The sequence below is a fragment of the Ambystoma mexicanum genome, chromosome 6q, assembly GCF_040938575.1.
Source record: "Ambystoma mexicanum isolate Mex_15411 chromosome 6q, UKY_AmexF1_1, whole genome shotgun sequence".
NCBI classification, from domain to species: Eukaryota; Metazoa; Chordata; class Amphibia; order Caudata; family Ambystomatidae; genus Ambystoma; species Ambystoma mexicanum.
In genome coordinates, this window is record NC_090937.1 from 876,555,908 (window position 1) to 876,583,431 (window position 27,524).

At 42.6% G+C, this 27,524-nt stretch overlaps 1 protein-coding gene across 4 annotated transcripts in view; it reads right to left on the bottom strand.

The window, feature by feature from the left end:
• Positions 1–27,524, bottom strand: part of NEK1 (NIMA related kinase 1) — a 2,768,493-nt gene that overhangs the window by 942,900 nt on the left and 1,798,069 nt on the right. The window lies entirely within an intron of this gene.

Here is a 27,524-nt window from a genome sequence, read left to right on the forward strand (position 1 = left end):
AGAATTTCAAAGCTCTACTAGGGTCCATTCTGTGAAACCTTGCTGCCCTTTTCAAAGCATGAGGCAGAGGAAAGAAGGCTGGCAAGTGGGATTCCTGCAGCAAATAAAACTCACAAAAAAGACCGAACACTTGTGTAAACTTTGCCTAAAAAAAGTAGGGAAAGCCAATAGGTTTGCATTTTACACTTACAGCTATGAATTTGTACAGTCCCATTGGCATAAATATGAAAGCTGAAAGGCAGATCAGTAGATGACTATTATTAGGTGAGTGTTAACCTCTGCTGGCTGATTAAACACTTATAACATTTGAAATCGAAAGCTGAGTCACAGAACCTGCAGCTTTCACAGCATGCTATGAAGGCCCATAAAACGCTTTTGATCTATGTACCATCCAGAATGGCATCATCAATGTTTAAAAACACACATTCAAGTGCTAATTACCAAGGGCAGTAAACTATGTCCAACCAAACAGTGTAGCCCCTAATCAGTTTAATAGAGGGGAAACGTTATTTGCCTAGGTGAAAGGCTTGAGGAAGAAACTGACACACTGTAATAGACTTCTACCCTGATTACCTGAGGAACCCTGACACATTCCATTTGATGCCCTGACAGTCAAAAGATCCAACTGCCAGTGAGCACAGCACTTGAGCAAGTCAGAGTGTGGTTTGAGGCAGCCCTCTTGTTTGCCCTGCAACCTACACACTTAAAAAGTTGAAAGGGGTGCCTGGAGTCTACATGGAGATGTTTGCATTTGATCTAGTACTGCCCACGATCTGATATTAGCTGATGTTTGCATTTAACCTAGTACTTCCCACTATATAATTGTTATATCTAGCCTGCACATTACAACCTACCCATGGCCCCTCTACCTATCAAATCAGCTACGATACTACCCTGCCTGATTATTTACAATCTATTACCACTCCTAATCGCATGCAAATATCCTCTAAAAACTATAGAATATCAAACTTGCAGCAGCACAATAATGAATCAATCCGGTGACACTTGTCTACCTAGGAAGTTATATTGCACCGCACAGTGTCCATGGCTACCACACTACCTTGCTCAACCAACATTAAGCCTACTATCTTACTATCGGACATCGAACAAACTAGTGTAAAACCCACAACTAATACTGCCCACAAACACCTTACACCTCAACAATGGATCAACCTATTTGCCCGGAAACCCACACCGAACATACCCTGCCCTACTATAATTAGGAACTCAGGACTAGGTCAAAGACTCATTAAAAGGAAACAAAAGAAATTGGGTCACACAGATAATTACTAAACTTCCAATACATCTCAGTTGATTCCACTGGTGGAAGGGGAAAAGAAACTCAGTCAAAGACAATTAATTACAAACATCATATTTTAATATTTATCACAATCAATATATTAGCATACACATGTGCATTATATTCACACAATAACATCATAAAAATTACATTATAGTATATATTCATGTAAACAAATTAGCTGAGTTGTGAAAAGAAAATCTAATACTTGCAATGGCCAACCATATGTTATCAAAAAGACCTTAATGCTATTTGGAATGGCCTATTCTACAAGTACTGAAAATAAGGTGCTTAATGCCAAAATACTGGAAAAAAAGTGCTAAGTGCCAGCACTTTTAGATAACATATGGTTGGCCATTGCAAGTATTAGATTTTCTTTTCACAACTTCAGCACCTACACCTCCGACTGACCACTGAGAATTAGTCAAATTCTCCCCACTCAGCCCACTAAGCATCAAAGAAGTAGAAGAAATTATCCTTAGCCTAAAACCCTATAGATGCATGGGTGACATCTGCCCTGCACCTGTCATAAAAGAGACAGCAAATGAGATCGCCCCATTCATTACCTCAATAATCAACGCCACTTTCCATTCAAGTCCAATACCATTCCTGCTAACCCCAAGGACGCCTGGGTTATGCCTCTCCTCAAGAAACCTACACTCTACCCCAACAATCCCTCAAATTATAGACCAATAACCACAGTACCCGTCCTCCTGACGATCATTGACAGAGCAGCTTACCTGCAAAACCTGTTACGATTACGACAATCCAGATTTTGCCCTAGATACGGCACTGAAACTGCCCTGATAGATCTAGTAACCCAGAACGAACATATTAAAGACTCAGGTCTAGTAAGAGGAGGAGGACAAGGTTGCCTATCAGTGGCATTTGACCTTGTTGACCATAAAACTCTCTGCAACCATCTCTCCTCAACTGCACACTTCTCCAACAATGCCATTGCCTGGATTCAATAATTCCTGAACAATAGAACGACTAGAGTATTTGCACCAAAAGCCATCACCTCTCCATCGACAGTCACCTGCGGGGTACCACAAGGCTCTTGTGTCTTCCCAACACTCTACAACATATTTACAAAACAACTATTCAACATACTTGATGAACTAGGCATCTCAAATACTAATTATGCTGATGACAAACAAATCCACATCCACATCACGGGCAACCACGACATAGACACACAACGACTTAATAACATTTATCACATCATCCAAGCTTGGATGGCACAACATGGTCTCTGCCTCAATGATGACAAGACAGCTTCTCGTAGTAGGCACCCAAGCTAAAATCAACAAACTCGACAACAAATGCAACACCTTCAACATTGACGGCAACAACATCAAAGTCTCTAAAGACGTCAAAACATTAGGTATGTGCATCTACTCCACACTCTCACTAGGAAGACAAATCAATGCCACAGCATCCACCACTGGCTACACATGCAAGTTCATTAACGCCTGTAGACCCTTCCTTACACCTGCTAACTGCATCACTCTGGCCAGAGCACTGGTACTGACCAAACTAGATTACTGCAATGCGCTATACTTCGGCACGCGTCAGTACAATCTGAACAACGGGCAAGCCTCTATGAATTGCAGGAAGAAGCTGCACGCAATTTACTGGGGACTTCTGCCCTGGGACTGGATTTCCCAGTTTTGACTAGAATTCTAAACCTTTTAGACAAAGGCCATGAACAAACACACGTACAAATTAGCCATTCACAGAGTTTATTAATGGAGGTTATAGCTAAGGCAAATAGGATTGAAGGTCTCCTATTCACCTGCAATGCTGTGGCTCCCTTAAATGTAAGAAACCAAAATTTGAATACTCAAATGATTGATAAAGATACGCAAACCCAAGATGAATCTATAGGGTGGCCAAAATTAATGACAACCTTTGCCGCTGTTGCTGCAATCAATGATAAAAAAGAGGAATTTAATACATTGGTTAAATTATTGGACCAGTTGGTAACGATGGCATCAGCGAATGCTGTGGTTGTTCAACAGATCTCATTAGGGACGGCTAAGAATACCCCTAATATGCAGTTAGCGCAAGTAACTGTGCCGACTGCACAAGAAAAGATTGAGACTGTACCAGATCCGACTGATGGAGGTATGGAAGAACAGCTAGATAGTTCATCTGCGTTAACCAATCTAATTGATCTTGATGATGAGTCCCAGAAAATTCATGGGTTAATAGGCATACAGAAGGCGGAGGAAGTGGACAACCAGGCTTATGAACCGGTATTGTCCAGGAAACAAAAAAGACTGCTGGCAAGAGAGGCTAAACGTAAGGTCCAGCAAGCAAAAAATTTAAAAATGATGCAAAAAAAAGATCTAAAAATAGACGGTAAACAGATGCTTAAAGATGTGACCAAAAAGACGACTCTTGAAGAAGAGAAGATTGATCTCCAGCAATTGAATCAAGAGTCCAGAGTATTATTAAACATTGAATCCTCTCAGGAGTTTGTAGGGAAGATGAGAGTGTTGGAGAAACAAGCGATTGTGAAAGAAAAAAGAGAATCAATGCATGTTGAAATGGTAGAGGTCGGCAAACAAAAACAATCTGATTTGCTAACTTTCTTTCCAGCCCTGTATAGAAAAAAAGCTATGAATAAATTTAAAGTAGCTGTGCCTGTCAAAATGTCGAACAACCCTTTAGGTGGTCAATCTAAACAAGGCAGACCTGATAATAAGGTTTTACAGTCTCAAACTACTCAGGAGAGTGAGCCATCAAAAACTATTTCCCCGCAGCGAATAAGATCGGATAATTGGGGAAAAGGATCCAAAATGGCTCTGCCTAATGATGATGGTACAAGGGTTGCTTTACAAGAAATCAACCATTGTAAAAATGAGTCATTTATGCCACCCGAGAGATCATTTCCTGACCCCCATGTTCGTCCGCAAGAACTTACCTCAAGTGTGTATGAGTCTATGCCGAGGACTGATGCGATGATCTTAACTCCTGATATGCCAGCTATAATGGGCTGGGAATCTAAATCCTCATCTAGCGGAAAAATGACTTTGAATCGTTCAGCTATGCTTAAGGTCTTTCAAGCTATCCCTGCCTTGCGTACTCTCAGAAGTGATGATATTGATTGGGTAAGATTATCACATAATAATCCTACACGAATGATCTGTGGTTACCATTCACATATTATCAAGATACTAATCTGGGAACAACAAGATGATTTTGTATCATTGGGTTTAATTCCATGTTTATTTAGTTCTGAAGAACTTGCTGACATTTTTATAGCAAATTGCCCAGAACCTCCAGCAATTCTAAGTGGGGCGGGAAACTTTCCTTTGATTAATGAGGATTTTCTGAAACAATGTATGAATCTGGCAGCTTCCTTTTCGGGTATGGTGGGTAAGGGGCCTATAAATCAAACTGCTGTGCCTAAAATAATTGATAGACAGTAGGATGAAACTAAGGCGCTGTCTTTTGTGTCATGGAATGCCTGTGGTAGTTCTAATTTGAGGGCATGGATTTCAGCACTTGGTAATGATGTGCACCCAGGGATATGTTTGATCAAAGAAACCATGGTGGTAGGTGTATTGGATTTGGATGGATTTTACATTTACCAGTAGCCTGCTGTCAGGGGAGTCCTGGGTCGACCCTCAGGGGGCCTTGCGATATTAATCGACAAAAATTTGCGGTTAGAGTCTATCTTGAAGTGGGCTGATGATTCATTGCTGGTGGTTGAAATTAATTATAAAGATGTGTTAGATCAAAGTTTCCTTCTAATGAATCTTTGTTGGAATACAGCGAAATCCTCTCAATCACTACACAATTGGACCTTATTTTTTAACAGGTTTTTTCAGATAACCCAAGTATGAATGTTATTATTGGGGGAGATTTTAATTCAATTTGTTTAGTGTTGGACAAGGCGGGGAAACCCGTTCAGCACGACCCGAATAAAAAATCCATAGTGAATGGTAAAAAGTGGATAGAATATTTTCTGACTTGGGATATTCAAATGGTCCCGTTTAAATCAGGAATGTATAATTATACTTGGACTAGAGGCTCATGGTTCTCCTTGATTGATTATATCTTTGTCTCTTCTAAGCTGATGCAGTCCATCGACCCGATAATAATTACTAATTTATTTAGGGGTGATCACTTTGCTTTGAATTCCCAACTTAGAATCAAAATTGGTAGCCTGGAACATGTTCCCATACTGTCTACGATTGAATTTGATCGTAATCGGTTATCTGTAAAGTGGACTTCAAGGAATTGTCAAAAAGTGATCGTGAATATCCAAGATGATCACCTACTCATATTAGAGACGAACTTGGGAGGACAGGCTTGTGTGTTTGCTGAGTTACAGAATTTGACAAGAATTGCTGTACATGTTGCAGGCATTATGAGCATTAAGGAAAGCAAGGCCCCGCCAAACCATCGATATCTTTACAACCAGAAGGTGGTGAATTTGCGTAAAGAGAAACGGTATAAGCTTAGACAAATTGGCTTGGGTATATATTCAGAAAATGAGTATGATGCTTTGAAAGCACATATTAGTTCGACATATAGAAGACAAATAAGAATCATGAGATATGAGCTAATCAACACTGATAACCAGAATCTCCTCACATTACTATTAAAGCACAATACAAGACAGGTGTGGGGTACCTTGCATACTCTGATTGGTAAGTCGGAAACTATTGAAGAACCTTCTATCTCTGCATCCACATGGGTCAGTCATATTAAATCTAAGTTTGCTATGCCACAAGGTTTTCTATCCCCCCCTTACGAATTGGTCTGATTCTATTGTTGATGGTTTGGACTATAGAGGAAATACGTTGGTTATTGGTAAATCAAATGGCTCAGAGCAGCCGGTCCTGACGGTATTCCACCAGGTTTGATTAAACTTAATCCAGACCTGTGGGCAGCGATTTTTAAAATCAAATTTGATGCCATTCACTACTTAGGTAGAATTCCAAATTCTTGGTGTTCTGCCATCATTATACCGGTATATAAGAAGGGGCCCTTGAATGAGCCAGCAAATTTTAGGCCAATTGCTCGTATGGACTCTGCTGCTAAAATTTTCACTGGCTTATTACTACAATCCATTCATCATCATATTAGTCTCTATAATCTATTGCCTAAATTTCAGATCGGGTTTCGTCGGCATATGGGCTGCCAATTGCTCATTTGCATCAGTTAACTAGGTCATCGAGTTCTGGGCCAATCTATATGCAGCCCTTGATTTGACAGCAGCTTTTGATTCAGTGATTAGAGTGTTACTGTGGGCGAATTTGATTAAGTATGGTTTTTCTTCTCAATTGGTTGCAACGATTGCTGCCCTACATAAACAAACCACTTACAGGGTTCGATTAACAAAAGATTGTGCCCTAACCGATTCCATCCCTACGGAAATAGGTCTTAAGCAGGGCTGCAATCTTGCGGCTGTTCGGTTTAATTTATACCTATTGGATCTTGATGAAGAATGGAAATAGGCGTCCATCTATCCTGTAAAATTGCGAACGCTATCATTAAACTGGTTAAGCTTTGCTGACGATTTGTTTTTTGATCGGACACCCTTTGGGCTCCAGACTAAGTTGGGGTTATTTTACACCTTTGCTAGCAATTATTATCTTTGCTGACGGACGTAAGAGACTGGCCAGATTTACATGGTGCCTAAATGGTATACCAATTCCGAAGTCATCTTCTATTCGTTATTTGGGTTACCACTTATCAAGTACATATTAATTTGCGAGTTGGATGATGATTATTGATACAAAAGTGCAATCACTGACTGCGCAGATGAAATTAATTCATAATCGATTGGGGACATTTTCCTTGCTTCCAATTCTTAAATTCTATCTGCAGAAAGTGGAGCCGATTCTACTTTACGCCTTGGACATATGCCTTCATGATATAGAGGGAATATTAGATACAATCCAGGGCAAAATGTGGAAGAAGGTACTGGGTCTGGCCATGTCGACACCTAATGTAATCATTTGTCATGAGCTGGGCTTGTTGCCTTTATCTGTCAAATGGCATTGGAGATCACTAGTCAATTATGCTAAAATGCTATCACCCCCAAAAGACTCACTATATGTAGATTTAGGGAGGATGATTGCCCAAGGTTATCCGCCATCATTCCTGAAATTAAGGAACAGGATGGAGGAAATATTAACTGTTACTTTGATTACTCATGAGGATTTAATATTAAGATTGCCTTCATGTAAATTAAAATATTGTCGTTAATATTGGTGTCTTCTGATTGATAAAATAAATACTTGAAAATCCTTCTCTGAATACGCAAAATTCCCCAAACAGTGGGGCCATTGTCCTCGATACCATGTAATTTTTCCATGTAATGTAGCTCAGACACTATATTTGAGATTTCGGTTGAACCAGTTACAAACCAATGAAAAACGGAGGAATTGGGATTGGTATAAAGACAAGCGTATTACTGGTTATTGTAGATTTTGTAAAAGTAATAATCTTACAGAATCACTCAAACACTTAACTGTATATTGTGTGAATTTTGAATATGAAAGGAAATTGATGTTTGGTGAGTACCTCTGCACAGGAGTTAGTCTGAGCAGGGAGAATCTTTGGCAACAATGTATGTGGGGCAGGTCGCAAAGCCTTATCTTGAGGTTAACCAATTTTTTGACTGTCCTTGAAAGAAAATTATCTGAGGCAATGATTATTCCAGAGTTTGAATTGGTAGAAAGGGAATGATTATGTATATGTCGATAATAAGCTGGCATTGATGCAAAATATGTGCTACTTTTAGCTTGGTTTTGAATTGATTTGTTTTTATGCTTTCTAACATAAGTGAGGGAATATGACTGACAGTAAATAGGTTTTCTGTGTATTAATGGTAAATGTTATGTTGACTTGTAAATTTGTGGTTTAATCTTTTTTTATGACTTTAAGAAATGTGCCTTACGAATTGATTATTGCTATGCATTGAGACGGTGTCAATTAATTGTGTGATTTATATATATTTATATATATCGTAATTGTAAAGGTTATGTTTTAACCATAAACAATAATTTTAAAAAAATGCGCTATACTTAGGCACGCGTCAGTACAATCTGCGTAAACCCTAGATTTACCAAAACACCACACTCAGAGCAGCAACAAACTTCCCGAGAAAACTGCACATCTCGGAGATGAGTCGCAATGTTCGCTGGCTTTCAATTAACCAAAGAATTAAGCTCAAGACCCTCTCCCTCACACGTAAATGTATACACAACCAAGCACCGAAATACCTCTGCAATAAATGTAACCTTAACACCTCAGCAAGACAAACCAGATCATCCCTATCCAATTACCTTGTCATACCCAGGTTCAAATTGCAAAAAGCAGGAGGAAAAAGCTTCCCGGTCCTCGCAGCCAAAACTTGGAACACACTACCACCTAACATTAGACTAGAACCTTCATTCCACAAATTCCAGAAAGAAGCTAATTCCTGCCTCATACTAAATGAAAACTAAACCTGCCAACCCTGCCACACATCCTATCTCTTGTGAATACTCTAACTGCGCTTTGGTGCTATTTTGCAAATATGTTGTGCCTTAATAATGGTGTCTATATGTCCTGTATTTTCATATTACCTGTAAAGTGTATAAACGTTGTATATGAATATGTCTGTAACCGTAAATACTGTATCTCCTATGTACCAAGAAATGTGCCCAGTTGCCTCAGGGCTTGGTACGCTATATAAATAAATACAATACAATTCATATCTCAAGCAGCTGTTTCTCCTAACCAAAAGGTTCTTGCCTCCCTTAGCAGCTAGCTTATGATAATGAGTGGAGTCTCCAGACTGCCCCTTTCTGCATCTGCCATTTCACATAACCTTGTAGTACATGGGGTAAAATGTATTTATTTGTGAATGAGAAAGTGTGTGTATAAGTGTGTGTGTGTGTGTGTGTATAAGTGTGTGTGTGTGTGTGTGTGTATGTGTGTATGTGTGTATGTGTGTATGTATGTGTGTGTATATAAGTGTGTGTGTGTATATAAGTGTGTATATAAGTGTGTATGTATATGTGTGTGTGTGTATGTGTGTGTGTGTGTATGTGTGTGTGTGTGTATGTGTGTGTGTGTGTATGTGTGTGTGTGTGTGTATGTGTGTGTGTGTGTGTATATAAGTGTGTGTGTATGTGTATGTGTGTGTGTGTGTGTATATAAGTGTGTGTGTGTATATAAGTGTGTGTGTGTATATAAGTGTGTGTGTGTATATAAGAGTGTGTGTGTATATAAGTGTGTGTGTGTATATAAGTGTGTGTGTGTATATAAGAGTGTGTGTGTGTGTGTGTGTGTGTGTGTGTGTGTGTGTGTGTGTGTGTGTGTGTGTGTGTGTGTGTGTGTGTGTGTGTGTGTGTGTGTGTGTGTGTGTGTGTGTGTGTGTGTGTGTGTGTGTGTGTGTGTGTGTGTGTGTGTGTGTGTGTGTGTGTGTGTGTGTGTGTGTGTAAAGTGAAGTGGGAACTGTCTGCAAGAGGCTTGTAGTAGGAGCACTGGGACAACAACAGGTTGCAAGACCTTTCACTTGTGTTTCTATAAATTGTCATGATTGTTGATGACTTTCTTGCCTTTCCGCAAGCCTTGCTCTGCTATGTTATGATATGTGGTTGCATGTATGCCTGCTCATAAAGGTCACCGATTGCTCCCTGCACAAATACACTCAAATTATAGGCTTCAACAGCAAATACAACACATACTAATTAAGCCTCCTACACATAGTAACTGAAGAACCCTTCCAACAGACACCAGTACACAACACCTCTACAACTGCATTACATACCAAACCCTAGCGCCATCGACACACAAGGCACTCCTTCGTATACAAATACATCTATGCTCTCAACACAGAAACTGGCCCATACCCAGAGCTCAGGGTACTTCAGGACTGCACGCATCAACACAACAAAGTAATCTTCCCTTTTCCCCTCTCTTCCCCACTAACCTCACCGTACCTCCTCTCATTCAGATGTGCCTGAATACCTGAAGACCATGTAAATAGTTGTCAAGCACAGAATACATCCTCATAAAAGTGAAATTCTGTACTGAGCATCCAGTGCCTTCAAACTCTCTAAGTAGCCATGACATTCTACCTTAGCCTTCTCCTATGCTATTGGCACCCCGATGGGTACCACACCCCCTTGAGAGCAAGGAAAAGAGAGGAGAAGGAGAAGGAATATGATGCAGGAGGACTGTAATGAAGGAGCATGACAAATGAGTAACACTATGACTAATGTGAGAATGGGTCAAGGATGTGAGGCAGACAACTGCTTAGTATGGGTTTAGAAGCCATTTTACTTAAAGAAATCAGGAGATTCCCTAACCTAACACAAAACTCCCTGCCTAACAAACTAACAAAACATTCTAATGTAGAATAATACTATCCCTCAGACTAGTAAAAATTACATTCAGGAAAATGATATTCAACATAAAACATTCAGTACATCATCAACAGTGTCCCTTTCACAGGATCCAAATCTAGAAAGGTGTAAATAAGTTATGCTCCCGCTGAAAAGGAAAAAAGAAAACAAAAGATGATTTCCCATAATGGTTCTTTATATTATCCCAGTGTTAGTGCTCTAAACTGTTTCTGTGAGGATACAAAATATCAGGCGGAAAATAAGGGGTTTTCTCCTCAGGCACTTTCAAACAATTAAAAGAATAATCCTTCAGGTTTACAAACAACACAACATAGTCAGGATGGATTCTTTCCCTAACAGGTTTTAAAGTAGATCAAGCAACAGAGGCATCATTAGGATAGTCTTTCCTCATAACAATTCCTTAGGGGCATAAACATCAAAACATAGTCCGGATAGCTTCCCTCCTCACAGCAGTTTCGACGTAACAATTAAAAACAACAAGGTTCTCTTCTCTTCACATACAGCCAGTGTCACAATTTTGCAGAGTTCAATATTTCTTTCGGATCCACTGACCTGTCCGGCCTGCACTAGAAGACCCTTGCCCTAGTCCACTTGCCTGCTAGGGCTGATCTCCTACATCTACTAACAGGTACTGCAAATTCCACTCTGCTTATCTCGAGTTTGCTCTTCTTTATCATAAACTTCAATGGGCCAGTCTCCCTTCCCCCAACTGTGCTCTTGCCCCTTTGACTCAGCTTTGGCAAGGCTTACCTCGGGGCTACACTTAAAGTTTAAGTTCCATTTAACACAGTGTGATTCCAGTCTTGGCTTGAGGGTAGAGAGAAAACTTTCTGGAGCTCTAGGTGTGGCTCACATCCCACTTTCTTTGCCTTATCAGCTTAGACACATTAACAGGAATAATTTAAAGCCACCACAGTCCACACTCGAGAAAAGTGTCTGCAAGTCTCTTCAATTGATTTAACTAAGGCTTGCTACTTTTTAACCACTCGCGAGTCAATTTCCTAACATTCCAAGTGTTCAAGTGTGTTAGGCAAGATTGTATGCAGTACCCTTTGGGTGCACTACAAAAACCTTGACCTCCTTGCAATAGGGACCCGACCTTTGGTATAAGTCTGAACTACACAGGTTGGTAGTGTGGCTAGCAGCCAGCCTCATCTCAAGAGGGGTCAATGTGAGCAGTAATGTTGTGGCAGAGATTCACAGTAGCAGTTATTCAAATAAACACTTACACTCAAGGTTTCTTCATAAAAAAATTATTAATTTATTTCACAGTCAGTTGTATAAGCCTTCTTCAGAAGGGAGCAATATATGTAACAATTAAAATACACTTCAAAACACACTCTTAGTTTCTTCAAATCAGAGTATACCCATTGGGGATGGAACACAGACACTTCCTACACCCTCAGGTGACTTAAATAGCTAGGACACTGTGGACATTGATTTATCACTGGTACATTTGGAGCAATACTGAGTTTGGTGTAAAAGATAGAATAGAGGAATAAAACAAAGGTTAACAAATTATTCATAAACAGGTAAGTACTTTTGAAAACCTTCCAATGGCAAATAAGTTTAACCCTTTCTTGGGGAAAAGATAAAGCACAGAGTCAAAGGTAAGAAGAGTCTCTCAGAGAGCCAGGGCAGCCATTGTTAATGTCACACTGTCAAGGGGAGCTGAAGATCTTTGCAGGTAGGTAAAAAGTATTGCACAACGTTTTTTGGAAATGTTTGTAGAAAATAGAACACTTGAAGGGCCAAAAGCTGGGAGGCTTGTGAGGAGCAAAGCTTTAGCAACTCTGCAAGGTAACCAAGACAGGTCTCAACTGAGAGCAAGTAAGGCTACACAACAAAAGGTACGTTCTGTTAGACTTTACAGTACCTCTGGTTAGAAGAAATGATTCCAGCTGGCTCTGTTCCTGTACAGCTCTGTAGATCCTGTTGATCCTGAGCCTCAGTAGTGGGGACAAGAGGGAGGACATCTGGGGACTCCTGCTCTACAATGGGAAGGTCAGCGGCAGGAAGAGCAAACTTTAATTCAGCGGTCCTTCTGTGTTTCAGCTTCTCGCGTCTGACAGCAAATAGCAACACAGCGGTTCTCGGATACCACTCTGGACTTTCCTCGCATCTGGGGTCCAGCACTCTGTTGAGGTGGCTCTGGATTGGTCAGTCCTGCATAAGGGAAGTCCGGAGGATCTTCCTAGCACTGGGGTCTGACTTAAAAGCAACGCACACAACCTGGTGTTCCTCTCCCTGGCACTTCGGTTCCAGCAGCAGTGCAAGTACAGCCAGCTCCGAGAGGTTGTCAAGACGGGCTTACTTTGGAGTTGGTTGGTCCCACAAACTCAATGGGAGAAGTCGTCCTTGCAGGGCTTCTCTAGTCGAGACGAATTCGGAGCTTCAGCACAGCAGCAGGGCTTCACCGGACAAACGGTCCAGTTGCAGCAGGCGTCTCTTCCAAGTTCTTCGGATTCCTTCGTCAAGTGGTTGACTGCCTTCCAAGCAAAAAGCCTCACCTTTTATGCAGGTTTCTCCCATTCATTCCAGCCTAGCTGTCAATCACAGAGCAGGGTGGCTGTCCTTGCCGGACAGCCAGCCGGCCAATCACCTTTGGTTGCATTCCTGTTACCAAGATGATTAAGCACAGGGAGTTTCGGGCACTTCCCTCACTTCCTGCTCCTGCCAGACATACTTGTGCTAGAGGCGGGCTTCACTCGGGAATCCCTCCAAAGACAAAATGAACAAAGGGACGAAACCTGGTTTTGCACGCAGGGAATCTCAAGAAGGACCTTTCTGACAAGAAATGGCGAAAAAAGAAGACCGGGCCATTTTGACGAAATGGGCACCCACGGGTGCCTTACCATGGCTGCGAACGCAGCCCACAGTAAAAAAACACAATGGTAGTAAAAAGTGAACCACTGCCACCAGCCATTAATTGTAGGAAGGGTAACATAAAAATGTTACATGATAAACTAGACAAAGGGGATATTCAGTAACCCCTCCAGCACCCTATTGTAAGATAGTATGTGCTGGGTCTAGAAAGTTACAAAATGTAAGTAAAGTCAAAGTCAATTTCACTTTACTGCTCTTGGAAACAGTAGTTTCACCAGGAGACGGTATTTAAACCTTTGGGAAATCTAACAGACTTCCCGGTGTCACTGCACTGAAGGTGCTGTGTGTCACAATGTAAAAGAGGATGCGTATGGAGTTTATCAGACTCCAAAGTTAAAAAACACAGGGTCCAAATCACATAAAAAATACATGAGAGTGTGAAAAAGGGCTCACTCTCTCCAGGTTAGAAATTAAAAGTCCTGAAGACCAGCAAAAGCGCTGGGTGTCTCTAAGGTAGAAGGGAATTAGCAAATCTTTGAGAATTCTCCCTAACAAAGTGTTTCTTCCTTTGTAACTGTTGCAACCCGTGTTCTCATTAGTGAGCCAAAACGGTTAAGTGTCTTTCCTTCAGTTCACACTTACTGTGGTGCTCCTGCTTCTGCGAACAGCGTTTAGCTCTGCCCAGTGTTCCTGCCACAACCTCCTCTACTCGTAGGGACTTCCACTCTACCCCTTTCACATTCCAGGGCACTCCTATACCAGGAGCTAATAAGCACCTTCAGCGTAGGATCAAGGAGTTGTTCAGCACAGCATTGCTTTCATTTTTACGACCTCTACAGAAGGGGAGTTCAGCCCCTTTGCCATTCATGACATAAGATCCCAGCCTCTCTGTTTCAATCTCAGCGCCACCTGCATTAATTAATGACCCGTTACTGCTCCAGCTCCCGCTACGCTCCTCCTGTTCCTCACACATGCTTTAGTGGCTCACACTGCTCCGCTTCCTTCGGTATCTGTCTGCTGATACCTGAAAGAGATTTTTAAAGCGCTCAGCTCCTCTCAGGTGTCGCTCATTAGGTTCAATTGCCTGACCCCTGCCGCAGCACGATTTCTCAACCCTCCTTGTTATAATACCAAGGGGTTTCTGGGACTTGTACTAATAAGGAGTAAAGTGTTTTTGTTTTGAATTTTGAGCTGTACAAACTGTTATAGCTAATATAGGACCTTTACAGGGATTGGTTTCCCCGTCTCCCTGTTCGGATTGTCCCGTCAAGTGATTTGCATGTACAGCACCATCCGTGGAAAAGCTAAATGGTGTGCGTCATACTCTTGCAGAAGGAAAGGAGTCTAAGCTGAGGGTTTCTGAACGAATAGAGTAATTCATCACACTAAGGAGAAAGGCAAGGATGAAGCAGGACGACTGTGGTGAAGAACTGACAATGGAGGAGGATTGTGATGAAAGACTACGATGAAGGAGAAGGAATTGATCAAAGGACTAGGATGAAGGAGAAAGACTGCCATGGAGGATATCGATTAGAAAGAAGGATACTGACTAGGATTAACGATATAGGGTAGGACAAAGCATACAGACTACGACAAAAGACCAGCAAATGAGAATGGCTGACCTGGGAGAGGGACCATGATAAAAGACTAAAGACAGTGGAGAATAACTATTATGAAGCAAAAGGACTACCAAGAAGGACTAGAAGAGGACAGACATTCTTTTAAATGATGCAGCCGATGCATGCAAAAAGCATTGTCAGTTGCCAAGCCAACCACATATTTTTCTTCTCAACACCCTTTCTCTTCTCTGTGGCAGAGTATTGGCCACAAAGTGCCAAAAATGAAAAACAACAAGGTAGGATACTTCCCCCCAACCTTGGATGCATGCACATTAGGAAGGACAAATTACAATGAATCCTTACACCAATTAGAAAGCTCCTATACACAGGAATACTTAGGCAAAGTTGTCTTTGCCACCTTTCAGCCAAAACTATAAAAAGGTGAAGATACCAAAATACATTGAAAATCGCGCCTTGAAACTCTTGTGCATAGACGCATTATAAATGCCATATTATATCATATACAAGTCTAGTCGATGTAAAGGCTACCAGAAATACAACCTTGAATGAGGGCAACCTCAAGGGGCAGGATTGTGTGAGCTCAAATACAACTGCCATCTGAAATGTCAGAACCAAGTTCAGGTACCAGGGAGTAACTACAAATGATTTTAGTGGAAATATATTTGGTAATCCCTTTCTGAACCGTACAACCTTAGAGACTGCAAAGAGGGACCCTTGATTAGTCTTGAATACATAAAGTGCTGCTAGATATTCTTTCACTGTTACAAATTACAACAGGATGGAGCAACTAAGTACACCTGGCCAAACTGCCAGAGAATCACCAGTGCAATTCCCAGGGTGCTGGCCCGCAGGTAACTTCTTGATTAAATGATCTCACACTTCTTGTTCGAGTTGGAAGTGAACAGTTTGATCTGAGGAGGACCAACATTGGGAAAATCGGTATCACTACTAGATAACGAATCCCATAACTGTGAGGTAGAAAACCTTGCATGCAAAACATCAATGTTCCCCCATAAAATAGATAGGCTGTTGGCTGGGGTACTTAATAAAGTGGGGGGATGTGGGAGCGGCTGTGGGGGTTCTACTCTGCATTAAAAATACTAGAAATGTGTTTTACATGCAAGGTTTTCAACCATGCAGGAAAAATGTACCATTTTAACCAACATCTGGAAGGATATGCTCCCTAATCCTCCCGATAAGCTCCAACTCAAGAAAGACATCAGAGCTGACTCACCACACCCGCCTCTGTGCTCAGACTGCCTGTCAGGTGTGACACTGTCACGGTCACATTGTTCTTAATCACCCAAAAATGCAAGAGCATGGCCTTCCTGAACAGCTTGAGGGGTTCCACAGCACCCATCTTCTTGTGGTGGTACATGGCATTGGTGTGGAGACCTGGAAAGTCTACAATTTGATTGATGGCAAGACCCACTGCAATGCCAGTTGAAATGCCCGAGTTCCAGCAAACTGATGTGGAAGGGCGTCTCTTGGAGTTACCACTCAGTGCAAACTGAAGGATTCTGCAGATGAGCTCCCCACCCCATCAGCTACGCAACTGTGACCAGCGCAATAGTTTGCTATATCTGCTGGCATCTTAGCCCCCTAAGGAGGCTGGCCATGAATCATCACCAAAGCAGGTCCATGCAGACTTGTGGGAGGAGGGGGAAACAATGTCCTTCATGTCTCAGTTACTGGCTCTGCAGGGACCACTGTACATCTGTAGTCTGATTTCGGCACGACAACAATGCAGGATGGTATGAGCCCTAATATCCTGAAGAAACCCAAGACTAGAGTCCACATTTGGTTGAAAGAGATCCATCAAAGTGTGCATGCTTGTCACACTCTCTGCAGGAGGGAAAGCTATGCCTCCTTATAAATCCATTACTGCACCTATAAACTGAATTTGGATGGGATCAGAAAAGATTTCTTTCAGTGAGTGGTCTTCAAACTGTGGGGCTGGCTGTACAGGGGAGACACAAGGCTCTTCAAAAAGGGAGTATTGTGATTGCTTTTAATAGGAAATCTAAGCAGATATGGTATCTGGGGGGGCTCCGCAACAATATCTTTACTCAAGAGGGGTTCAGCAAAAATAGTTTTACTTAAGGGGGGGGTTCAGCATAAAGAAGTTTGAATACCACTGTGTTTAGGTTGACACACAAACAATCTAGGAGGAGGTTGCACATCATCCTGACGTCCTGTAGAGATGACTCCTCAAACTTAGCTCAAAGCCAGTTGTAAAGGTTGGAGAAGACAAGCACCCTCCTCCTGTGAGATTTGGCTGCAACGTCTGGTATGACCTCTGAATAATGTTTGGGCCAAAGTGCAGCCGAATGGGAGCAATGCAGCCCATGTGTGCTTCCGATTTTAAAAGAAGCTACTTCTGATCTGTAGGGGAAATAGGGACGTTAATGTTCATATCTCACAGATCTAAAGACACAAGCCAGTCATACAACTCCAAAGCCTAGAAGATCTGTGTTAAAGGCACCGTCTTGAATCGATCCTTTCAGTGAAGGTTCTTGAGAAGTGTCAGATTTAGGATGGGTCTGACACTTTTTCTGGGAACCAGGAAGCAAGAACACCACCATCCATTTCAGAATTCTGCTGATTGAACAACCTTCACTCACTTCAGCAGATGCTGAGCTATGTCGTGGGAAGAAAGGGCAGGCGATAACCATTCTTTGTTCTGGAGGAGCCAACAATTTGATGTTGTTCACGGCCATGCCTTCTCAAAGAGTTGGAGTCTGGGCCCAAATAGGCGAATCATGACGCAGAAATAAAAAAAATAAGAAAATAAAAAATTGGGGTGCTAGAGTGCAGCAATACAAATGGTTGAGTAAGGTCTGTGATCCTGTACAGATTGAAATTCTGCACATTTCTCTGTACCGAAGGTGCTGATAGCTGAACGGAGAGTCGGCTGCCCAGCAGCAGTTGTTGTAGAATCTGTGGGCCGGGTTTTCCTTCAACCAAGAAAAATGGTCTGCTAAGAGTGGGCAGATTCTGCTGGACGCAGCATTGGCAGCAGTGTTTACTGGAACGTGGGGAGTATCAAACGCAGAGCCTGGAGCAGTTTGAAGGGTGCTGGATGAATCGGACGCAGCTTTTGACAGGGCTAAATGCAAGCTAAATCCCGTAGAAATAAAAAAAACAGGCAGCAAAAGTAGTCATTTGTTTACAAAAAGTGGAGGAGAAATGGATATAAAAACTGGCAGAGTGCTGCGAGGGGTCAGAAATGAGAGCCGGACACAGGGTTGTCATATTCTCATCGTTCAGACATTTTAATTGAACAGAAATAGTTAGATCCTAGTCTAAAAAAGTCTAATAAGTAAAAAGCGTTTATAACCAAAATATGAAGAGAAATCCAACAAAGTGTTTTCCAAGGAGAAACCCTTGGATCAAGAGTTTGCTTCCCTTGCCCTGGATATTTAGGTAGGATGGCAACTCTCTCACTTCCGAACAACAATTTCTTGGTTTCTTTGTACTTGATCCACAAAGTTACTAGATTCACAAACGTTTTTATTCATATGATAAATGCCACAATAAGCTTTCTTTAACTTCTGTTGTACTTTAGCAGATTGCCTGGTGTACTCCATTACCAGGAATACTCTTCTGAGCTCTTCAGATCACCTGGTATACTCCCCTGTAAGGTATCATGTCACAGGGTTAAAAGTCTTTGTATAACTCCAAGTGCCTGGTGTATCTACCTACCAGGACTTCTTTCATTTGCTTCTCAATTTCCCTGGTATACGCCCCTGCCAGGTATTTTGTAACACAGTTAAACTTTTCTCTACAAGCTTGGGTAGAACTCCTGGCATACTCCCCTGCCAGGTATCTTCTGACAGTTTCAGATTTTCTTTACAGCTTTGTTGGATTGCCTGGTATACTACTCTGCCAGCGATTCTCTTATGGGCTCTTTAGAACCCGTTATATTCCTCTGCCAGGTACCTTTACACAGTTTTAAAGTTCGTATACAGCATTAAAAATGCCTGGTATATCTGGTTGCCAAGACTTCTTTTATGGACTTCCTAGATCCCCTGGTATAACTCTCTGCCAGGTATCATGCCACAATATTAGAAACTTTATGCAACTTTTGAGGCTTGCCCGTTATGCTCCCCTGCCAGGAATCCTTCTCTGGGGTCTGTGAGAAACCAAAGGGTGTCTCACCTGCTAGTACCCGGGGATCTCAGGTGGCCAGGGTACGGCAATTGCCTTTGGATCCAGACTGTGGGGGTGGACAAGTGCAGGAGGATCACCTGGGTGAGGGGTCTTTAGGAAGTGGGGGTGAGACAGCCAGTGGCGAGACGTGGCATTCCTCCCTTTCCCGTACCCATGATCCCTCCTATTAGATGAGATTCTCTGGTGTCCCAACTCCCCTACCCCTTCTACACAAACACTGGCCCGAGGAAGAGGGCGACAGAGTAAAAATAACGCAGTCCAGGTTATTGACAAAGTTGGGTGGTCGAATGTTTAGCTCAACCTACTCCACCTACACCAGAGAGGTGCTGATGTGGATTGCCTCATGGGTCCCATTTCAGCTGATAACGCAGGACAGGACAAAGAGGGCAGATGGGTGTTGGTCCACGGAATGCTGAAAAATAAGGAAGTGTGCTTCATAAACACATATGTCACAAACAAGTACGCAACCACGTTTTTCATTAACCTTGCAGCACGGCTTGCCCCATAAAGGGAGGCAGCCTTCATCTGGGCAGGGGACTTTAATTGTACATTGGACCCGCTCCTAGACAGATCGGACGATAAATATAAAAAACCAGCACCACCGGCAAAAGCAATGCAGAGGTTCCTTAACCAGCTGAAACTGGAAGATGTCTGGAGGGGACTGCATGCGGAAAACAGAGGGTACTCCCACTATAGCACTCCACACAGCACATTCACACGTATAAACTGTTTTCACAGGTAGCAAGACACTAGGGGAGTTCACAAGTGCATACCATAGAGCAATGACACTTTCATACCATACCCCGTTGACAGCTTTTTTTTTTTATTGTGCAACATATAGTTTATTACAAACTTTTATTACAATTTTCCTCTCATTTCATTATCCAATTTACTCTAAACACAACTTATCACATTGCACGCCTGTTATTTTCTGAGTCTTTCCATTTTAATTTAACTCATGATTTTATCCATAAAGTTTATGACTGAACATGTTAGGTGCACAGAGCTCCCACTTAGTATACAGAACCACCAATTTTCCATATTCATGTTCAGGAGATCGAATTTTCCAAGATGCAGAGTTCTGAAATCATTGAGCATAGGACATTCTGTTATTAAATGTTTTACAGATTCTGTTTTGATCGCACAGTATCTACATGCATTGTCCTTGGTAGCCTGATCGTGTCTCAACAGCAGCATTTCTTTGGTTTTAATGGCGTTCAATCGTAAGCGAAGAAATCCATCACAATGATGTCGTGACGGAAATTGTAGTAGATACATCGGCATTTTGTTCAGTTTATTCTTTGTAGGCCCGAGCTCTGGAGCTGTTACTAATCCTTCAAACTTGGCCAAGTTTTGTATCCACGCCCATTGTTTCAATTTTCTTTTCGCAATTTGCGGTTGCGCCACCAGCATATCGCTGTGTATGTCAGCAGCTTGCAAAATCGCCTTTAGTCCTTGGACCCATTGCAAATGTATTCCATCATACAGTCGTGTGTTGCTTGGAGCGAGTATTTCGTACACCGGTTCAGGATTATCATCTTTCTTAAGAGTGCCATCGATTTCCAAATCACATTTACATATAGTTCATCTAATGCCAACTCGTGTCTAATGATGGTCATTTACATGTATTTTGGCAGCTTTAATACTCGTTTCCAAAATAACCCTTCCAATTTTGCCAAAATTCTATTATGTTCCACCCTGCTTCAGAGCCGAAAGTGATTGCAGGTATTACCTTTTGCAAATAAAAGGTCCGTACTGGTGTTAGGGTGAATTGTCCGTATAGGCTATGTATTTGTGCTCCTTGTAAAGCCAACGTTTTGATACGTCGAACAATGTCTAGCACCCAAACTCCATTCTCGTAATGATTTATTGATCAGGACCTCTAACTATCAGATTTCAACAATTTCTTCGATTACTGTATTGTCGATCCTCCAATGGAAATTTTTGTTTTTGGCTCCTTTTAATGGACCAATTTTCATGATTTTTGTTTTGGTGACATTTATTTTTAGATTGTTGTCGTTCATGTAACACTGCAGCTTCGTAAGCAATCGTTGCAGCCCTATCTGGGTAGTGTGAACCAAAACTAAATCGTCGGCATAGGTTATGCAATTGATGTGGTGACATTGATCTTTGGAGGGAAGCACTTCACGTCACTCAGGATCACAGGCACATCAGCAATGAACAGTTTAAACAGACATGCCGCAATGGGACAGCCCCGTTTCACTCCCTTTTGCGTCTTTATAGCTTCTGATAGTTGTCCTTTTTTATTTATTCTTATTCAGATTGATGTCATTGTATGTAGGGCTTTTATTGGCTGTAAGAGACTTTCCGGGCAGTCCCAGTTTTTTTATTTCTGCCACAGCATTTCACGGTTGATTGTGTCAAATGCTTGATGCATATCAATGAAAGCTAGGAAAAGCTTTGACCTTTTTTCTAGAGCTTTCAATTTTAGCATATTTACCAGTGTCAGATTGATTTCAGTCCCGATGCCTTTTGTGAATCCAGTTTGTCGACAATCGGTGATTCCTTTCTCGATTGCCCAGGCTGTTAATTTCTGCTGCAAGAAGTTTGCGAATATCTTGCCAATTGTGTCAAGTAGGGCAATTGGGCGATAGTTGGCTGGATCAGCCCGACTGCCCCTCTTGAAAATCGGGACTATTATCCCCGTTGCCCATGTAGCCAGTATTACACAAAGCTTTGCGATTCTAGCGAACAACTTTTCAATACAAATTGACCACTCATGTTTGTTTTAAGCATAACGTTGGTAATGCCATCTGGCCCAGCCGCTCGCGAATCTTTTAGCTTTGCAATTACGCCACTTATATCTTCGGCGATCTCACTGCAGTCCCATCTTGCCGCAACTTCCTCCTGTGCTGGAGACATTATTGCATTGCTCTTTGAAAACACTTTATTGTAGTGTTTTTTCCAGTCGCTTTCAGCCACCCCACTAGCCATCCTGTCTGCTCGATTTCTAGTGCAGTTGTTCAAGGTGCGCCAAATCTCTCTACAGTTGTTCGATTTTATTAGTCCCAGCATAACCTCGCCTCATTCTTGATCACGCAAAAAGGCGAATGCTTTAGCCCAAATGCGATATTTTTGCTTCCGTTGTTTAATTGATGCGAGGGCACCCACGCCCCCTTGCGCTTTTAATTTGCGTATTTCTTTGTGCGGCTTCTTTTTTTCCTCTTTTACCTTCATGCTCCATTCGTGAGTGTGTATTTGGGTTGTTTGCATTTTCAGTAGAGATCTCTCCTTTTGGCGAGGAAGAAGTGCAATGTAGTTTACCGAAGCTCCGGCAAACTTGTCCAGCTTTTGGACATTATTGGTCAATAGAGTTATTTGTTTGTCGCTTATTCTGAGCCTATTTCGCCCATTATTTACCTCCACGTTTTGGACCAATATCGATGTTTCTAATTTTCGAGGTAGGGTCATGGCCATTACCAGTGCGTCATGGTCGCTGTTTGTTGTTGTTGTTGTTCTCAAACTCACGATTTTGTGCCAAAAATGTTTTGATAGCCAGATATAGTCCAGTGTCTTCTCATAGCCCATTTATGCCAGGTGTAATTAGGCGGTATGTCGCCCTTGAGCTGTCCATTGGCCATGTCGCAGTCACGTGCCTCCATTTCAGTTTCCCATTTTGCTCTTCTTGAATGATGATTTTGCCGTTCCTTCCTGCTCTCAATGATACGGTCTCCGTTTGTGTCGAACCATGTAATGTTCATGTCACCACATACAATTATGAGAAGGTCATGGTGAATTTGCTGATGTTTGTCGATAATCATCATTACAGATGACACAAACTTTTCTGAAGTTATCTGAACTGGGTTCCAGTACACATTAATTAGCAACAACTGCTGCAATTTAGAAGTTTTGTCAGTAGAATGTTGCATCAACGTGCTTTGAACAAAAATGTTTGGATTTTCAGATTCGAACACTTCCCAGTTTGTCCCAATCTTTTTCATCGTCATTAGGCCTGAGAATGGACGGCCCTGGGAGTTTTTCCCTGCCGGATTGAGCAAAGTCACGTAGCCATCTTTCACCGGAGGGCTTCTCAACCATGTTTCCTGGAGGCATATTGCGAAGTTGTTACTCAATTCCACTGGAAAATCGTCATATAAATGTCGGAAGCCTCGTGTGTTCCAGGATATCAATGTCGAGGACGCTTCCACGGAGCTCTGGTTTAGCTAATGATTTCTCCCGCCAGTCTTACTTTTGCCAGATGATTTTTGTGAATTTGGTGCTAGTCAGGTATTGCCTCAATTCATCTCTGCACTGCTCATTGGTGACCCCATTCGAACGATTATTGTTCTTTCTGGGTTGATTTGTTTGTGTCTCACGCATAGCTTCCGAAATCTCAAAGCCCAGAAACAGCAATTCCTCATTTGCGGCCAATATGGTCTTGCGTACGGCCTGAGATTTTATATGCAAATAGACTCTGTCGGCTCGCTCTTCTGAAATGTATTCAACGATAGAAATGTCTAGAGCGGACACTGTCCTTAAAACCGGTACTGAGTGCAAAAGTTGGATTACGTTTCCACTGTTTAAATTGACATCATTATCATCCTCAAATACATTCACAACACAAATTATCGAAGTCAGTGGCTTGGGGTCCACCAGATTTTGTTGTTCGGCTTGACTTAGTTCCTTCTGTCTCTGCTGCCATTAATTTTGGATTCAATTTCACTGGCATCTTTAATTTCATTTCTTGAGCAACCGATCGTTGGCTTTCCGCAGCGCTTCCTTGACTGACTACGGGTGAGACCTTTTCTTGTGTGGTTCGAGCTCTTCTTTGTCTTTCTCCCGGTCCTCCCTCGCCATCAGATTTTGCGCCATTTTGAGTTTTTGCAATCCAAGGGTTTGAGGTTGGCTCCTTGGCCATTCTGTCCTGCCTGTCCATATCATTGAGGCAAGATGAACTCGCCTCGTATCCCTCACCGCTGTTTTCCTCCTCATATTCTTCTGAGTAAGTCGAAAGGTTGCATAGCTCTTCAGATGACGTCACTGAGTGGATTGACTGTACATCAGAGTCCAATCTTTGTCTTTTTTTGTATTAGGTGGTAGCACTTTCGTCGTTATGTCCTCTACAATTTTCATTCCGTCCATTTGTCTTGATTTAGCGGTCTCCCCATTTTTTCCTCGTACAAATAGACTTGGTTTGGCTTGTGTAGATAGATTTCTTATAAACTTTCTAGAGTTGCTAGTCACTTTTTTTGGCGCACAGTTTTACTTCTTTTTTTTTTTGGTTGGGTCAAGATTCGCCTCTTGCGATTTCTGCTTTACGTTGGCAATTTTCAAGGTTTTTACAGCCCCACTAAAAATTCCAAATGCTTTTTTGTTGTTGAACAATGTGCAACAACGGGGGACTTTTGCATGGGATCTTTTTCGGACGACTCTATGTTTGCCTTTTTGACGGTCTTGTCAGAGATCACGGGTGCTTTAGTTGCACGCTCAATGTTATGGGCGTTACTTGCGCCTAACGAGTTTGAGCTTGCACTCTGAGCTGATAGTTTCTTGTTTGGAATGTTGAGCGGCTGTGTGTTAATTCCTTCAAAGATTGTGTTCATTAGTCCTCGTGAGGCGCTTGCAGCTTGAACATCATTATTCTGCATATTCGTATTGTGAAACATAGGAGGAGCCTCAGTAAGCATGTTTACCTGTGTTGTCGCGTTTGAGACGTTGCAACTCTTTTCCGAGGCCATGGTTGACTTGCGCATTGAGATGGCGGTCATTTGTTTCATGCACCCGATCATGGCGTCCATCAGTGTTTTTTTTCAAGAATGTCCTTCACGGCTGCATCGTTCAGTCTGTTTTGCCACAGTACTGACGTTGCAGCTTCGTTGTCCAAGCGGCCTTGTAGCGTTGTATTCAGACTTTCCATTTTTGTTAGCTTTTCATTTAGTTGATCCCTGCCTTGCCCCATTGTTGTGTACTACTTCGTGTAGATTTTCATAGAGCTTGGTGAAGGGGATTAGCGCCAGCGACGTTGCTGCTAATACATTATTATGGATCCCATTGTTGTGTACTGCTTCGTGTAGATTTTCAAAGAGCTTGGTGAAGGGGATTAGCGCCAGCGACGTTGCTGCTAATACATTATTATGGATCTGTATGGAAGCGGCCGCCGACAAGTTGGATTTCAGAAAGGACGACTCTTTAACAGCATGTGTGTGTTCCTTTTCTTTAGTCGTGTTGATCGGCTCATGATCGCCTTGTACTCCAAGTCCCACAATTCCTTGCGACTGCTGGCCAGGACCGTTCATTTCGGACTGCATCTTCGGCGTAGAGCAGTGAGACGAAAGCCTTGCAGGTAGGGTTTTATCTTTAATATTTTGAAAAGGCCTATTGTCACGAGAGTGCAGTACTTTACTCTTAGGTCCTTGTGCGAGGTGTCGGGCGAACACTAATTCCTCACCTAGAGTCAAGTCTTCATATTGCACTTTGCTGCATCCCCCACGCACAACTAATGCAGCACAACTTCCTGCTTCTGTCATCTGGGTATTTTCTGGGTCCAATCTTAGTCTTTTTTTGCTGGAATTTGCAAAGCTCTCAGACAATCGCTCTTTCATTATTTCAAAGTCTGCTCTAAGAATCTCTGTGAGTCTAGCTTTCCGCCCGGCAAGGTCAAACCCATCGAAGTATGTACTTGATTCTTTTGGCGGAACTGGTACCATTTTTGTGAGGAGCTGCGGGATAACATTGTTCTTGCTCGCCGCATCAGCGCCGATTTTCTCCAGTAATGCTTTCATGCCTCTCTCAGGAAGCACAGTGTTTGTTTTATTAATGTTACTTGGCGTCTCCATTTTAGACCGCTTAACCGCGACAAGTGGCTCTGTGGCAGCGATATTTGTCCGTGTGGGTCAGGTGCACCTCCATCTCCAGCAACCCGGTGTCCGTTACATCGAACGGAGATTGGAAGTCAGTAATGTCTACTTCAATCACGTTCGATCTTGCATCTGCATTTTTGTCTGTATTCATGTCCATGTTAGCGTCTGCCTTCATGTTGGAATCACCGCCAGCCTCAACCACCTTGCTAGTCGAGACCTCCGCCTCAGCCAACGGGGCGCTTGCAGCGGTGTTGGTGAATACGTCCTCGCCATTGGCATCGACATCGGGAGCTACTGCCGCATCAAGTTTCATTGCCGGACTTGTTGGCCTCGTTTGCTGTCTTGCGGCGTGCAGACTCTCTGTAGCAATTTGCGCAAGGGATGGTATGGGTGTTTTTTGGGGTGTTATTTGGGGTTCAGAGCTTTGGGAGCTTTGGATTGTTGGCAACAAGTCTTCACACTCCTCAGGCTGCCCAGTCGACCAGTCATACCCTCCCAAGGCCCCTGTTAGTTCTAACACATCACCTTGTTGGCGCAACATGTTTTCATTCAAAGCACAGTCTCGCAATTGTAAAGATTGCTTTAACTTTGAGCGTGTCTGTGGGCCGATTTCAGCCATATGTTGGTGCTTACCTCTGCTTTCAGCTGCTTTCAGCTGCAGACTGCTGCTTTCAGCTGCTTTCAGCTGCAGACTGCTGCTTTCAGCTGCAGACTGAACTCTGCGCCCGAACTCCACGCCTGCCAGGAGTATTTAAAGGCAGTAGAGGTTGTTTTCCTTAAAAGGTGCACACGCCCAGGAGAGACACAAAAGCAAATTCGAGATCCAGTAGCCCAGTAGCTGCAGCTCCTGTCACCAACAAGACTGCTGCAGACTAAACTCTGCGCCCGAACTCCGCCCCCATAACGACGTGGCGACTAAGGGCAGAGGCACTGATGGAGGAGGAGTTTCAAGACCACTTGCAGGACACAATAGATGATAACTTCCAACACAATACAGGGAGTGTAGACAGATCCGGAACAGTATGGGACGCCTTTAAGGTGATTGTTAGAGGCACAGCATAGGGAAGGTAGCAGGACTTAAAGGGAGGGTTCTGGCGGATCTTGGAAAATTGAACGTGAAATAGAAAGGGTGGAATCACAGGCGGGCAAGATAAGGGAGGAACCAGCCAAGCTCATATCACTTAGGATACAGTGCACGCCTGGGAGAAGTTGGGGAATATAAATTATGGGAAATGTACACAAAGATTGCACGCAGAGCGGGATACGCCGGGTAGGCTTTTGGCCTGGCTGACCAAGCAGGAGGTTAAAAAATATCCAATTGACGCGATTAGGGATGAGACCTGGGACGAGGCGAGGACTCAGGAGGTAATTAACCCAGTATTCTCTCAATTTTATGAGACTCTATAATCGAGCGCTCATGAAGCTGATAGCTCGGACATAA